The sequence below is a fragment of the Dermacentor silvarum genome, chromosome 11, assembly GCF_013339745.2.
Source record: "Dermacentor silvarum isolate Dsil-2018 chromosome 11, BIME_Dsil_1.4, whole genome shotgun sequence".
NCBI classification, from domain to species: Eukaryota; Metazoa; Arthropoda; class Arachnida; order Ixodida; family Ixodidae; genus Dermacentor; species Dermacentor silvarum.
In genome coordinates this window covers 119184368-119198752 of record NC_051164.1, presented here as the reverse complement: position 1 = coordinate 119198752, position 14385 = coordinate 119184368, and positions in this window count along the sequence as shown.

Below are 14385 nucleotides of genomic sequence, written 5' to 3'. Positions count from 1 at the left end.
TTGATTCCGAAATATATCCTTCAGAATTTAAAATAGCAAAAGTAATTCCGATTTATAAGGACGGAGATCGTTCTAATCCATCAAGTTATCGGCCGATTTAAATTACTAGCGCTATCAACACAGTTTTTGAAAAGATACTATCGGTGCACATAAACAAATTCATATCCAAATACAATATACTGAGCCCCCACCAACACGGTTTCAGACCACAGAAATCTACTTCTTCCGCTGTTTTCACCCTTACACACCAACTGAATATAGCTCTCCAGCAGAATAAAATTGCGGTCGTTGTCTATCTCGACATTAAAAAGGTCTTCGATACAGTTGACCATCATATATTACTGAGCAAGACTAACATTCTAGGGTTGAGGGGCAAAATCCTGAACTTGCTTCGAAGCTACCTCAGTAACCGCAAGCAGCAAGTTATACTTAAAAATTATACGTCTACTTCACAAACCGTACTAACTGGTCTGCCACAGGGTTCCGTTCTTGGACCCATGCTTTTCTCACTCTACATAAATGATTTCCCTGCAACGCTTAGGCATTCACAGGCTTTGACGTTGCTGACGACACCACTCTTCTATTTTCTGGAGACAGTCTGCTTGATATACAGGATAAAATAAATGCTGAGTTGGATAATGTGTTTAAGTGGTTCACGTCCAATGAGCTGACACTTAATCTTAGTAAGATTAAGTATACAGTTTTTCATTCCAGGAAGAAAAAACTCAATACTGAAATACTGGATATATCATTATGAGGTATAAAACTACAACAAGTTTTCGCCTACAAATATTTAGGCATTTTCTGAGACTCTGAAATGCACTGGAAAAGTCACATTAAACACCTTTGTTCCAAGCATGCTTACGGATGTTATATTCTTCTTAAGGCTCGTGAATGTTTCGAATATCCTGTCCTACGCATTCTGTACTTTATCTTCATCCAGAGTCACATATATCTTATTGTATTGATTCATGGGGAAACACTTTTACAACTTACCTTGATCCTGTATTCCATCTGCAAAAACGCACATTAGGAATTATCACTTCTTCTAGGTGTACACAATCCAGTACGTACTTGTACAGCTCACTGCATGTGTTGCCAGTGCATGCGTTACACGAATTGAACATTGCTGAGGTCATTCATAGTATTATCGAAACCAATGATCCACTTCCAATTACATTGTTTAAAATCCCGCTACAAAATACAAGAGCTGCAACTAATCAAGTGTTTTAATCTGCCTCCATGCCATAATTTGTACGGGAAAAGGCTCGTGGAATTTAACGGCGCACTATTTGGAATTCTCTGCCAATACATATAAAAGAAGCCCGTAACTTCAGGTCCGCTGTGAGAAAATACTTTTTTGAAAAATACTTTTTTGAAAAATAATGTCGATGAAAGTATGCTTCCTTATATTTACATTCTTGCATAAGTTGTGCATGTCAATTGCTTAAGTAGTGCATGTCAATTTCATTGTTATGTACAGTGTAGACCGCTTAAGCCGCCGGAGTCGCGAATTTCCGCACTATAAGCGGTACTGCACTATAACCAAAGCAACAATTTTCAAGGCCCGCACATATGCAAAACATGTGCACCGAGCCGCCACGCGTATGCGACAGTCGAGGAATGCGGCTAGACGTTTGCATTCAATTTACAGTCGAATCTCGTTAATTCGAACGAAATCGCGCGGCGGCGCCTCCGACCGGCATTGCTCCGGCACCGCCATAGAGTAAAAGCTTAGGAGAGACCCCTCAATGTCGCACGCAAACAAAACAAAAACAAAAACAAAAAAAATGCGGCGGAAATTTCACCCTCTCTCAAATGGCAAGGTTGCGTAGTGCCGGAACATGCGTGTACGTGCCGACGTCTCAGCCACGCTACCGTAGCCACGCGTAGAAAATGGCAGTGAACCCTTCTTTTTCCTTTTTTCTTCCAACTTTCTAGTCAAGTGTTGACCTTGCACGCTGCGGCTACGGCGCAGAGGGAAGCAGCGGCGCTGTCCCAGGCCGGCCAACGAAACTGCCCCTCCACGCCGGCAAATGCCCGCTTCCCGATAACGGCAGAAAACGAAATTTCGGGGAGCTGGCGCCGGGCCGGCTGGAGCGGCGGCGCCTGCACGGCGGCGGGCGCGCACGGTGACAGTCGAAAGTGAGGGAGCTACGAGGGAGGGCGAGGGGAGCCACCGAAGCGGCGGAGTTGCCGAGGCGAAATCCGCTTCCCTGCCGCCCTCCTCTCTCACATTCCACGGTCTCTGCGCGCGCCCTTCGCCGTGCTGTGTCGGCGCCGCCCGCTCCCTGAAGTTTTGTTTACTGCCGTTATCGTGAAGCGAGCGTTGGCTATGCGTGCCGTGATATTTCACGACTCGCGCTCAAGATTCCGGCTTCAGCCTCACTGGCTATTCGTTCGCACCACGTGCCCTACTCCTCCACTTCGTCTCTCTTTCTTCCTCGAGCACTCCTTGGGGCGCCCGTTTGAGGGGAGCGTTCACAGTCTCCACTGACTTCCGTACTCCCAGGCAGCCGCACTGTAACCGGTATTTCGTTTCCCGCAACTGCACTATAAGCGATACGTGTATACATGGAGTGCTATGTGAAAATTAACGGGAGTCTGAAAAGACCGCACTAGATCCGGTCCTGCACTATAAGCAGTTACGCTATAAGTGGTCTATACTGTATTTGTTTTGTTCGCTCGCGTGCATGAAGGATAATAGAACACTGAGGTTATATTTGCATTAGTGTATGAGTTATGTATGTTAATATTACTATTATGTATTATGTCTTCTGTCTATGTTTGCTCGCGTGCTGCGTTTTATACCCTAAGTTGTCTGTGGACCCGGGACAAGCCAATGGCTATGGGTCCAGTAATGCTTTTGCATTTTGTAAAGTATGTTGTAAATAAAGAATGAATTAATGAATTAATGGAACCGACATGGCATATTCCAACTTAGGGCAAATGAGTGTTTTAAATAGCATTAGTTTGAGAGACAAAGGTCCGAGTATACGATTAGCGTTGCAAACAACATGAGAAGTACGAGTATCCCATGTTGGATTGCTACTAATGTGAACTCCGAGGTACTTACAGTAAAAGCTCGATGATACAATCACGGCTAATACGAATTTCCGGATGATACGAATTTTTCTGTGGTCCCGGCCGAGCCCCATTACTTTGCAACGTGCTAGAGAACGGTTGTTACGAATCGATTTTCAGCCTGCGTCGGTTGATACGAATAAACGCCGCCCCACCGACGGCCGCGAAAGAGAACAGCGAGCAGTCACGCGCTTTCTCTTCTCTTTTGGTGCGGAGACGCGGCGCCGAACAGCGCGAACTCCGCGACTGGGCGCGAAGAGTTTGAAGCGGTGGCGCTTCAAGAAATAAATACTTTTTACGTACACGTGCCTGAGTGAGTTCACCTCTGACTCTTTAATTTAGCTACAGTCGAATCTCGTTAATTCGAACACGCTTATTTCGAACATACCGCGCACCGACAATGCTCTTAGCAGTGCGCCAAATAACGCGGCGGCGCCTCCGACCCGCATTGCTCCGACACCGCCATAGAGCAAAAGCTCAGGAAAGACCCCTCAATGCCGCGCGCGAAGGAACGGGAAAAAAAAAAGAAACCGCGGCGGAAATTTCCCCCTCTCTCAAATTGCAAGGTCGCCGTTTCTGCATCGCGCAGGAACAAGCGTGTACGTGCCGACTAGAGTGTTCTAGACAACCGTATTCGAGCACACACTAGTGCCGACGTATCAGCCACGCGGATAAAATGGCAGTGAACCCTTCTCCTCTATTTTCTAGTCACATGTTGACCTTGCACGCTGCGGCAGCAGCGCAGAGGGAAGCAGCGGCGGAGGCACAGTCGGGCCAACGAAACTGCCACGCCCGCAAACGCTCGCTTCCCGATAACGGCAGAAAACGAAACTTCAGGGGGTGGCTGAAATAAGCCGGCGCCAGCACGCCGGCGGGCGCGCACGGAGATGTGCGCACGGAGTCGAAGGTGAGAGAGCTACGAGGGAGTTGTGAGGGAGGGAGGGCGAGGGGACCCACAGAAGCGGCGGAGTTGACGCGGCCAAATCCGCTTCCCTGGCGCGCCCTCCTCCCTCACCTTCGACGGTCTCCGCGCGCACCCGTGTGCCGGAGCCGCCCGCTCGCTCCCTGAAGCTTCGTTTTCTGTCGTTATCGGGAAGCGACCGTTAGCCGGCGTGGGCAGTTTCGTGGCCCGCGCTTGCTATGCGCTTGCGCGCCGCGATATTTCACGACTCGCACCGTTCGTGCATCGTGCTATGGTGCACGAATACTTCAAAAATACGTCCTTTTAATTCGAACAAATTTTCGGGCCCCTTCGAGTTCGAATTATCGAGATTCGACAGTAGTTTTAATTGTGTTTCGATGATACGAATTTCGGCTAATACGAATATTTTTCGTGACCCCGTGAGATTCGTATCATCGAGCTTTTACTGTATATAAAGATACGCTGTCAATTTGTGTTATTTAAGTGATGAATGGGCAAAATAGTAATCTTTCTAGACCCTTGCATGAATTTGGATTTTTGAATGTTTAGTTCCACAAGCCATGTATTACACCAGTCAAAGATGGCGTCAATGTTAGATTGAAGAGCGGCGGCGTTTGGACCTCTTATTTCTGAGAAAATTACGCAATTATCGGGAAACAAATGAACGGATAAAGAAATGCAAGGTGGTAAATCGTTACTATAATTGAGGAAAAGAAGAGGACTAAGGATTGAGCCCTGCGGTACACCAGAATGGACTGTGCATTCTTTAAATTCGTGCCATTACCTAAAACAAACTGAGAGCGGTTAGGAAGAAAACTTTCAATCCGGGTTAAAATGAGCAGTTCGTGACACACTTTGTCAAAGGCTTTAGAAAAGTAAAGAAAAATGCAGTCAGCCAAGGACCTATTCTTAAGAATGGTGTTTAGTTGTGCAAAAAAAGTGTTAATTGAGTTTCACAGGAGTATGATTTCAGAAATCCATGCTGCGATGGTGCAAAAAATGAATGTGACTCCAAAAACGTAGCTAGGTGAGAAGCCAAGATGTGCTCTAGTATCTTACTAGGTATACTGGTGAGCGAAATTGGTGTGAAATTTAGATGCGAATGCTTAATGCCTGATTTATGGATTGGAATCACCTTCCCGACTTTCCACCCTGATAGAAAAACACCATGGTTCAGTGATTGATGAAAAATTTTAGTTAAGGTGATTGACGTGTAGCAAACTGTGCTTTGAAGGAATTTCACATTGATCTGATCATTACCTGGTGCAGAGGATGGTTTTAGTGACCTAATAATGCTTACGACACCGTCATAACTGATAATGAGAGGAAACATTTCATCATGGTCATATGGTAGTAGGTGGGGTGCAGTGGTATGGCTGGGCAACGAAAAATGTTTTGTGAAAACTTCATTTAGTATTCCGGGACACTGGTTGGCACCACGAAGAGAGTCACCAATTGGCCATTGACACATGTGGACCTGATATTATCGCGTTAACTGAAACATGGCTTCATGCACAAATCGGAGACCATGAATTATTCATGAACTCATGCCATTTTTCTGTTTACCGCTGTGAGTCACCACAAAGGTCATTGAGTGCTACTATACTACCGTCCTTAAAATTAACCACGCGCCAAAACTGTTTAGGTTTAGTTTTAAGCATGGAAGGTAATGCGCTGCCTAGGAAGTTATCTTTGGTGTCTTTTAGGGCCTGCACGTATTCATCAGCACTCAATCTGTGAGCTGACCAACGAGCATTGCTATGGCTTAGTTTAGCACAGCCACTTTCTTTTATTAGACAAGAATCTTGGCTGACAATTATTTTTAGATTAGTGGTGATTGTGTTAACAGGGATGTGCTTATGTTAATTCAGCAACTTTATTAACAGATACACTAGTTTGACTGAACATTACAGCAGTCGAATTCAGGCAAGTATTCATCGAGAAACACTGCTAGTTAATTATCAATTGAAAGAAAGTCAGCCTTGTTATAAATTCTTAATATCTTGATCTTTTTAATCAGTTTAGGTCCCTCAAGGCTAACTATAAATGAAAGTCGGCAATAATCACCGATACTTGGCAAACATGTTATTTCGAAAATAAGATCGGGTCGGGTAGTAAAAACAAGGTCAAATATAGTTCCTTAACGATTTAGGTAAGTGAAAAGATAGTGCACAGTTCTAAAAAATTTTGCACCACAGAGGAGTTAGGATACACTGTGGGGGGATAATTTTTCCACCTAATATTTGGCATATTAAAATCACCAAGCAAGAAAATTGGCACTGTGATGTGACAAGAACAAACACTATGAATTGCATTGTGAAAATCGCTCACAAATGTTGCAGCGAAATTTGGGGGGCAATAAACGACACCCAATTTTTTTTTTTTTTTTGATAAGCTAGTTTTATGACTGCCCGTACAACCTCCAAACTGGATGCAATTTCAATGCAATCTGAAGGCAGCCTTTTATTTATCCCCAGCAGTACATCGCCACCTCATCGTGTATCATGGTCACAGCGGTAAAGAGAAAAATGGCACGAGTTCATGAATAATTCATGGTCTCCGATTGGTGCATGAAGCCCTGTTTCGGTTAATGCGATAATATCAGGTCCGCAATGGCCGATTCCACTGCAACGCCTTTGTAGATGTTTGTAAAAAGAAACGATGGGTTGCGTTTGCTCTGACCCTTCCTATCTCACAAAGCGAGCAGTCGACGTCTACTGCCCGGTAACAGGTGCGCGCCCAGGCACATGCTCTGTAGGTTGTAGCAGAGCATGGCTTTTCCTCTTAAATGCAGTAGGAATAGTAAAAACAAGAATAGAAAACCATGGGTTACTGGTTTGCTTTTGAGCAGAATCAAGACGAAAAACAAATTATACCACACCTTCGTTATAAGTAGAGATCTGACTAAACTTGCCCAGTTTAAAGACTATTGAAATAAGCTAAATACTGATTTAAAACATGCAAAACTACAGTATTATGAAAATTTATTTACTCGGATTTCGGATAATTCAAGGAAGGTCTGGCAGGCTGTTAATGATATAACCAATAGGAAAAAGACTAGCAACACCATAAATGTAACGACAGTTCAGGGTACTCTAAGTGATGAAGAAGCTGCTACAGCCCTAAATGCTCAATTTATACGTAGTGGAGAATATATACTACCTACTAAGCTATCAAACACTGCGAACACGGAAAGAAAGGGACTTCTGAATTCACTTGTTTTCTCGCCTACAATGCATGAAGTTGTCAACATAATCGGAAATCTAAAAAATGATACCACTTCTGGTATTGATAATATCCTTTCAGTTCCGGTTAAACATGTAGCAGACATAATTTCTATCCCCATAGCTTACATTGCTAACTCAATGTTTGAATCCGGTATATTTCCTGATGCACTTAAAGTAGCTAGAGTATGCCTAATACATAAAGGAGGTACAGATCACAGTGCCAATAATTATCGACCTATCTCAGTACTTCCTGTATTATCGAAGGTTTTTGAAACAGTCCTAAATATCCGCATTGACGGTTTCATGAAAAAATACAATATTATGTGTGACGCGCAGTACGGCTTTCGCAAAGGAAGATCTTGAGAGCAGGCACTACTGAATGCTAAACATCAAATCATAGAAAACTTTGAACAGAAGCTATACACTATCGGGCTATTCATAGATTTAAGGAAAGCGTTTGACTCGGTGAACCATAACGTGCTTTTAGATAAGCTACATGATTATGGAATACACGGTATTGCATTAAAATTATTACAAAGCTACCTTACAAATAGATACCAATATGTTTCAGTCAATAAAGTAATGTCACCGAAACTAGAAATTGAAAATGGTGTCCCCCAGGGGTCCATATTAGGTCCACTACTGTTTAACCTATATATTAATGATCTTAGTCTAATACCATTTACCCAAAAATTAATAATGTACGCCGATGATAGTAATGTGTTTTTTGCAGACAGATCGATGGCAGAATTGCAAAGTTCAGTTAATACGTATTTAGATCGGCTATCAAATTGGTTACACATCAATAAGCTACAGTTAAATGTCAACAAAACTAAGTACATATTATTTGCCCCAATTAACAAACCGCGACAATATAAAATTACAGTTATGTTCTGCGGGGCTAAACTGGAACAGGTACAAGCTCACAAGTTTCTTGGGGTGTGGTTTAGAGAGGACCTATCCTGGAATACCCATTAGCAAAATTACAGGTTCTTTCTTTAAAATAAGTGACATTATACCTGTTTGGTTAAAGAGAGTGCTATATTATTCATTATTTTATTCTAGGCTTTAGTATTGTATATTAGTATGGAGCACTACATATACGCAGAATTACAATAAACTTATATATTACAAAAGAGAGTGCTGAGATTTTTCTAAAATTATCACGGAAGGCCACAACACTTGAGAACAGAGCCTTTGTTTATAAAACATGACCTACTAAAGGCCTCCCAAATTTACTATTATAAGTTATTACAATATATAAAAGATAATAAACTTTCTGATGTTCACAGGTCACAATCGCAAAATCAGTATCCACTACGTAGGAAAGCTTTTCGAGTTATGCGGACGAGAACCAATTATGGCAGGCAACATGCAACTTATCAAATCTCGGCCTTGTTGAATTGTCTGGGATCTACGGAGTACAATATGCTTACTAAGAAATCTTTCAAGGTCTTGTTAATTGAAAATGAAATCGAATATAACTGATTATTTTCACTTCCTATTATATATCTAATGCATGCTGTAATATACTACATTGTTAATTTTTGTTGCTTGCTACCTGTGATATTTTATATATGTTCTTCATGCTGTTTAAAGATCTAACACCGTACAATCTTACTTAGTATTGATTCCACCCTAGTTATCATGTTGACAATTTGTGATGTATCTATATGTTTATATTGAGTGTATGTTACATAGTACCAATGTCTCACATGTCACGAAGTAGCGATTAATTTTAATTCTAGTGTTTATTTATCACATAATCTGTTAGTTGACAATGCTGTCTTTTTTGTTACAATATCTTAAAACGACGTTGTTGTATTTACTTTTGTGCTGCATGAAAGCTTTCACTATGGTCAAACACTTTCAACGGAGCAGGAGCCTCCGTCAGGCCTCGATGCCTTTTGCTCCTGTCACTGTTTCTGTAAAGCTACAGAAAAAAAAAAAATAAAGACTTTCACTTTCACTATTGTCTGCAGCTCTGCGTGCTCGTGACAACTAATTTTCTTTGACACATTCGCTTATCAGGATTGATGTAACTTGAGCTTCGATTTTCTTCTGGCTCATCCATCTTTGACATCAGTTGCCAACTCCAAATATGAATAAAGATCACCCTCAAATATTGAATCAAATAAGGAATGCTTTCTCATTTTTAAGCAAAATGGAATAGAATGTTCGTGTGCAGATCACTGTTGATCTGTGCGTGTAATGCAGTTCCTGATCCAATAAACTGAGAAGCCCATTAATCAGTTACCTGGTGCACTGCGTCAATGGCAGTAATAAAAAAAAGGGAGCAGTAAGTCACCAGGTGCACATGCTGTGTTTGTTAAGGGGATCAGTGTGATACTACAGCTACACACAAAAAAAATATGACTTGCATGTAAGAGCAAGTCATGGTTAATCCTCACCACTGCTACATGGCAGCCAGCGCTCCGAGAGAAATTCTCATTTGCGCTATAAACATTGACAAGTTTAGCGCAAGTGCGGGTCAAGACAATGCTTCCCTTACACAAACTTCCATGGTGCGTGAAATCTGCCTTCCCGTCTTGCACCAGGATGCACAAGTGGATAATGCACCAATGACTTAGAAGATGGCAATCTTTCAAGTCACCAAAAGCAAGTTGAAAAGGTAAGAAAATACAGTTCAAAGAAAAGACCAAAAGCTTTCTGCAAAGACCAAGGTTTACACCCGCATCACGCCTCCCACTTGCATGCAGCGCAGCAGACAACATGCGAGCTATGGGCAGTGCTTTAAATGCAGTTTCGCATAACCTGTTTAGATACACTAAGTCTCACTAAAGACAGCTTTTGTTGAATGTATCAAATTACACATTTCACGAGTAAATTTCTGGGTATACTGCAGCGATCAAACATTTGCTCGTATGCTGTAAGTTCATAGCAAATTAGGTAACAACAATATCCCAAGTTGTTCTGCTGCAGCTTTTGTAGCACCCTACATGTATTGCCTGGAGTGGTGTTTGCCCACACTTTACGTAATGACTTCAAGCCCTTATGTATAAAATAAATGGAACATGCAATTCCAAATAAAAATTACTGAGGGGATCATGTACTGATATATGTTGGTGTCACCTATTCTTACACGTACTTACTGCTAATTTCACTCTGGACACTTTCCATCATGCCTGACCATGAAAATAAATGTAAATGTATGTTTATTCATGGGGCGGCATAAAAATCAAGCCTGCATAACCATTGTGGCTTGTGTGTGGGGGCTGGGCAGCCACAGTGTGGTTCACATTTGTAGGCTACGTAACAAAGCGAACCAGTTGGTAGAAGGGAAAACTTCCTCGCAAAAAGAAATAATAATTACAGTACAAGCAGTCAATAAACAATTAGAATGTATCCTGTAATAAAATATTTTGAAAGATACAATGAATCATTAGAAATTTCTTTTGCTCTGTAGTTGGCAATGAAAATGAACACATGTGAAAGGCCCCTATACAAAAAAAAAAGGCACAACTATAATTGTGCAAAGGTACAATAAACAATATGTGAAACAAAACATAATGTAAAATATCATGCCAAGTCAGAAACCCGTGACCTCAGCATCTCTTTCATGCCTTCGCCGTTCAAATTAATGTCAATTTTGCCGTAGTCCAGAACATAGTAACTGCACATTCTTCTGCCAAGAAAGAGTAAACATGAGGAACAACTCATTTTTCACTTTTACATAGAGGCCACACAAGTTAAAGGTGGGCGAATATCAACTTTTTCAAATACGAATTGAAGACAAATAGTAAGTATCAAATATCGAATTGAATATCAAATATTCAAATGGAGACGTGTATATTTACAGAAGGAATATTTATTTCGGTAAAATTAGGTACCATGCCAGTGCTGACTAGTGCGAAAAAATGAGAGCTAAATAGGTGGGACAGAGGATTAGTTTTAAACACATCACTTATGGTCATTAAAAACTTGCACAAGTAGCCTCTCAACATTTTTAAAGCCTGGTTGCAAAGAAGCTTTCCAAGAATGCATGGCTGCTGTATGGAATGGAGCTTTCCAAAAACGCTAAATAAATGGTGGCCAAAAAAAGGTAGGGCATTGTGGAAAAAGAAAGAAAATGCTGCTGGGTGGACTAAATTGCCATAAAAGAAAGTAAAAGGGCCTGCTGCAAGAAAAACAACTTTGGTTGGGGCCCTGAACCACCTCAAGCTTGGTGAAATAACATTGTCCACGGGTAGCATATGATGTTGCGAATATCTCAGCCAAGTTCTGCTGTCGAATGCGGTCCGTGGAGCTCGCAAGCGGAACGCGAAGTTGCCTTTCTCTCAAACGCTCTCGTTTCAAAAGACCCCACGATCCTCGGTCTTTTCTATGTTCTTCATTTTGTAATAAAGCACACTCCAATACGCGGCTACTATTGGTGGCTGCGGTCAGCTACACCACAGTAGTCCAGTGGCTAAGCACACGGCTGAAGACAACCGCGTTTGGCTTACGTTTAGCGCTTCGTAGGCACCAAAATCGGAAGTGCAAAATGAAATTTGAACTGCGTGCCCCGGTGACGTTTCCGAGGCAGAGCGTTGTGGCCCCGCGCCCCACTCCGCCGTAGCCTTCGCAGTGGAAGGCATTGAAGGAGGAAGGGAAGCACAGCAGCTGCCGTGTTTGATTGCCAATAACTCCGCTTCTGCTGAACGCATTGAAGTACTTTTTGCGGCAAAGTTACTCTGATATAGCCTATTTTCACTACAAATGTATTTCTCCACTTCGATAAAAAGTGGTTCAGGGCCCTTTTAAAAGATAGAAATCTTACATGAGTAGACTGAAAAACACTAAATGATGAAATACTAGCAAATCTCACAGGCTGTCAGGTGGGCTTCCTGCGCAATGCCAAAAACAAAAGTTGTAGTATTCATTTGTTTCTGCATTGCTTAAAAAACATTTCTTATAATTTTACTTCTGATTATTTGCAATGCTTTGTTTAGCAGTAACAATAGTTTCACAGTCAGTTATTGCAAAATAGTTGGTCTCAATATCAAAAGTATAAAACAGTTCATTTTCAAAAAAAAAAAATACGAATAGTTAATAGTATTCAATTCGTAATCGAAACTCCAAATATTCACCCACCCCTAACTTTTATGTTATCAAGTTTAAACATTATGTTATCAAGCTTAAAAAGAGTTAAAGTGCTTACTCAGGGCATCAAACACGTATTGTTTTTGAATGTACAGCATGTCAAAAATACTCACGGTTTTAACATCTGAATATTTACTGCGTAGCTTATTTTCGTACGTCACACAGCACACCATGTTATTTAGAGTACTGTTTAAATGTTCAGCTTGGAGGGAGAGGCCAAACAGTAAATTGTGATACTCTATTTTATAAATAGATACTCCAAGACTTCTGTAAATTAATTTTATTTTCCCTCTTAAATGGAGCACAAGGTATGCAAATAACTAGAAACCATTTGAAGGCACTTCACCATGTATTCAATGTGAAGGTTCGGGTTTAGAGTGTCACTGAAATTCATTCATAGGTTTACTGCTGTGCTCAAATTTAAACACTGAACATGAATGGTTGTCACAAGAGGTGTGTATGTGGTAAACTCCTTGTATGGACTATGAAAACTTAATGAATGCATTTCTGACGTGTTAATGGTTCTCGTTAGTCTTCTTCCCTTACCAGTACACTTCATCATAGCACAAGTGCACCAAAAAAACAAACAGATGTTCAGACAGTGTGGTGAGGGAATTTTTAAACACTTCTGAGCAGGTTATGGAAATAATGTGCTTCACAGCAAAAATTTTATTAAAATAAACAGATTAAATTAGTACTGAATAGACTAGTCTATGCACATGCAAAATCTAAATGGCCCGCCACAGAGAATTTTTCAAGGTAACACTGAGTCAATTGTACAGGTATATATATATTGCCACGTGTCTAGCGCGGCGATGACGACGACATAAGACACATCGGCACTTATGAAAAACATAGCAAGAAGAAGAAGCAGTGACTAGCGCGCGGTATTTTAAAAACCGTCCGTTCTTGTTACTGCTTCTGCCGACAAGTGCGTTTCGTTTGTCCCTCGAGCTTTCGACGTCGTGACACTGGTGGAGTTGCTGGGTACCTGATGCTCAGGACGCCTGCTCGGACCCGTACACGCAGTCCCGAGAATCAGCATCTCGACATAACTCCAGTGCACCGATTCAGCCGCCGCCTGTTAGGCCTGAGCCCCGAATTCACCAGCGTTCCAGCTCCGACCAGCATGGACACTCCTACATCGGCGAATCTTCCTCCTTCACAGATGACAACAAACCCTTCCCAGGTGACTCTTCAGCATCCTCTCGTTGCGGATATCTTTCAAGGCGATGCGTTTGAAGACGTTGAGGACTGGCTTGATCAGTATGAGAGAGTTGCCAAAGTCAACGAATGGAGCGCAGAACAAAAACTTAGGCGCGCCTATTTCGCACTAAAAGACAGTGCGCGCACGTGGTTCCAGAACCGGGAAGTGTGCTTCCAAACATGGAACGACTTTCGACGCCAACTCCTGGATACATTCTCCTGTTCCGACCTGTGGGATTACGCGCAACAGCTAATCGAAGCGCGCTTCCAGAAATCCAACGAAAGCGTCGCTATGTATGCTGAGGATATGACCAGTCTATTTCGCCGAGCTGACCCCGATATGCCCGAGACTAAGAAAGTGCGCCATCTCATGCGCGGAATTAAGGAACAGTTGTTTGCAGGCCTGATACGAAACCCACCAACCACGGTAGACGAATTCATCAAGGAGGCCACAATAATCGAGCGAGCACTTCAGCAACGATGCCGCCACATTGACCGCCTGTCCAATACCACACTGATGAGCGCCGCCACTCAGAATGCCACCACTAGCGAAAGCTCTCTGCGAGAGCTGATTCGCAGAATACTGCATGAGGAACTACAAACCCTGGTTGCTCCTTCTACCGAGCCAGCAGTTGCTTCTGTTGCTGAAGTCGTCCGCCAGGAGCTGCGGCAAGCCTTTTCATCGCCCGCGCCGTGGCCCGAATCACGCCTGTTGAGCTATGCCGATGCCGTTCATCGTCGTCCCCCCTCCTCCACCGACCACGCCGTTCCATCCGCGACCTGTTACCACTCCATCGTGGCAGCGGGAGCCTGGGAGACGACCACCGGCTCGCCAAACTGACT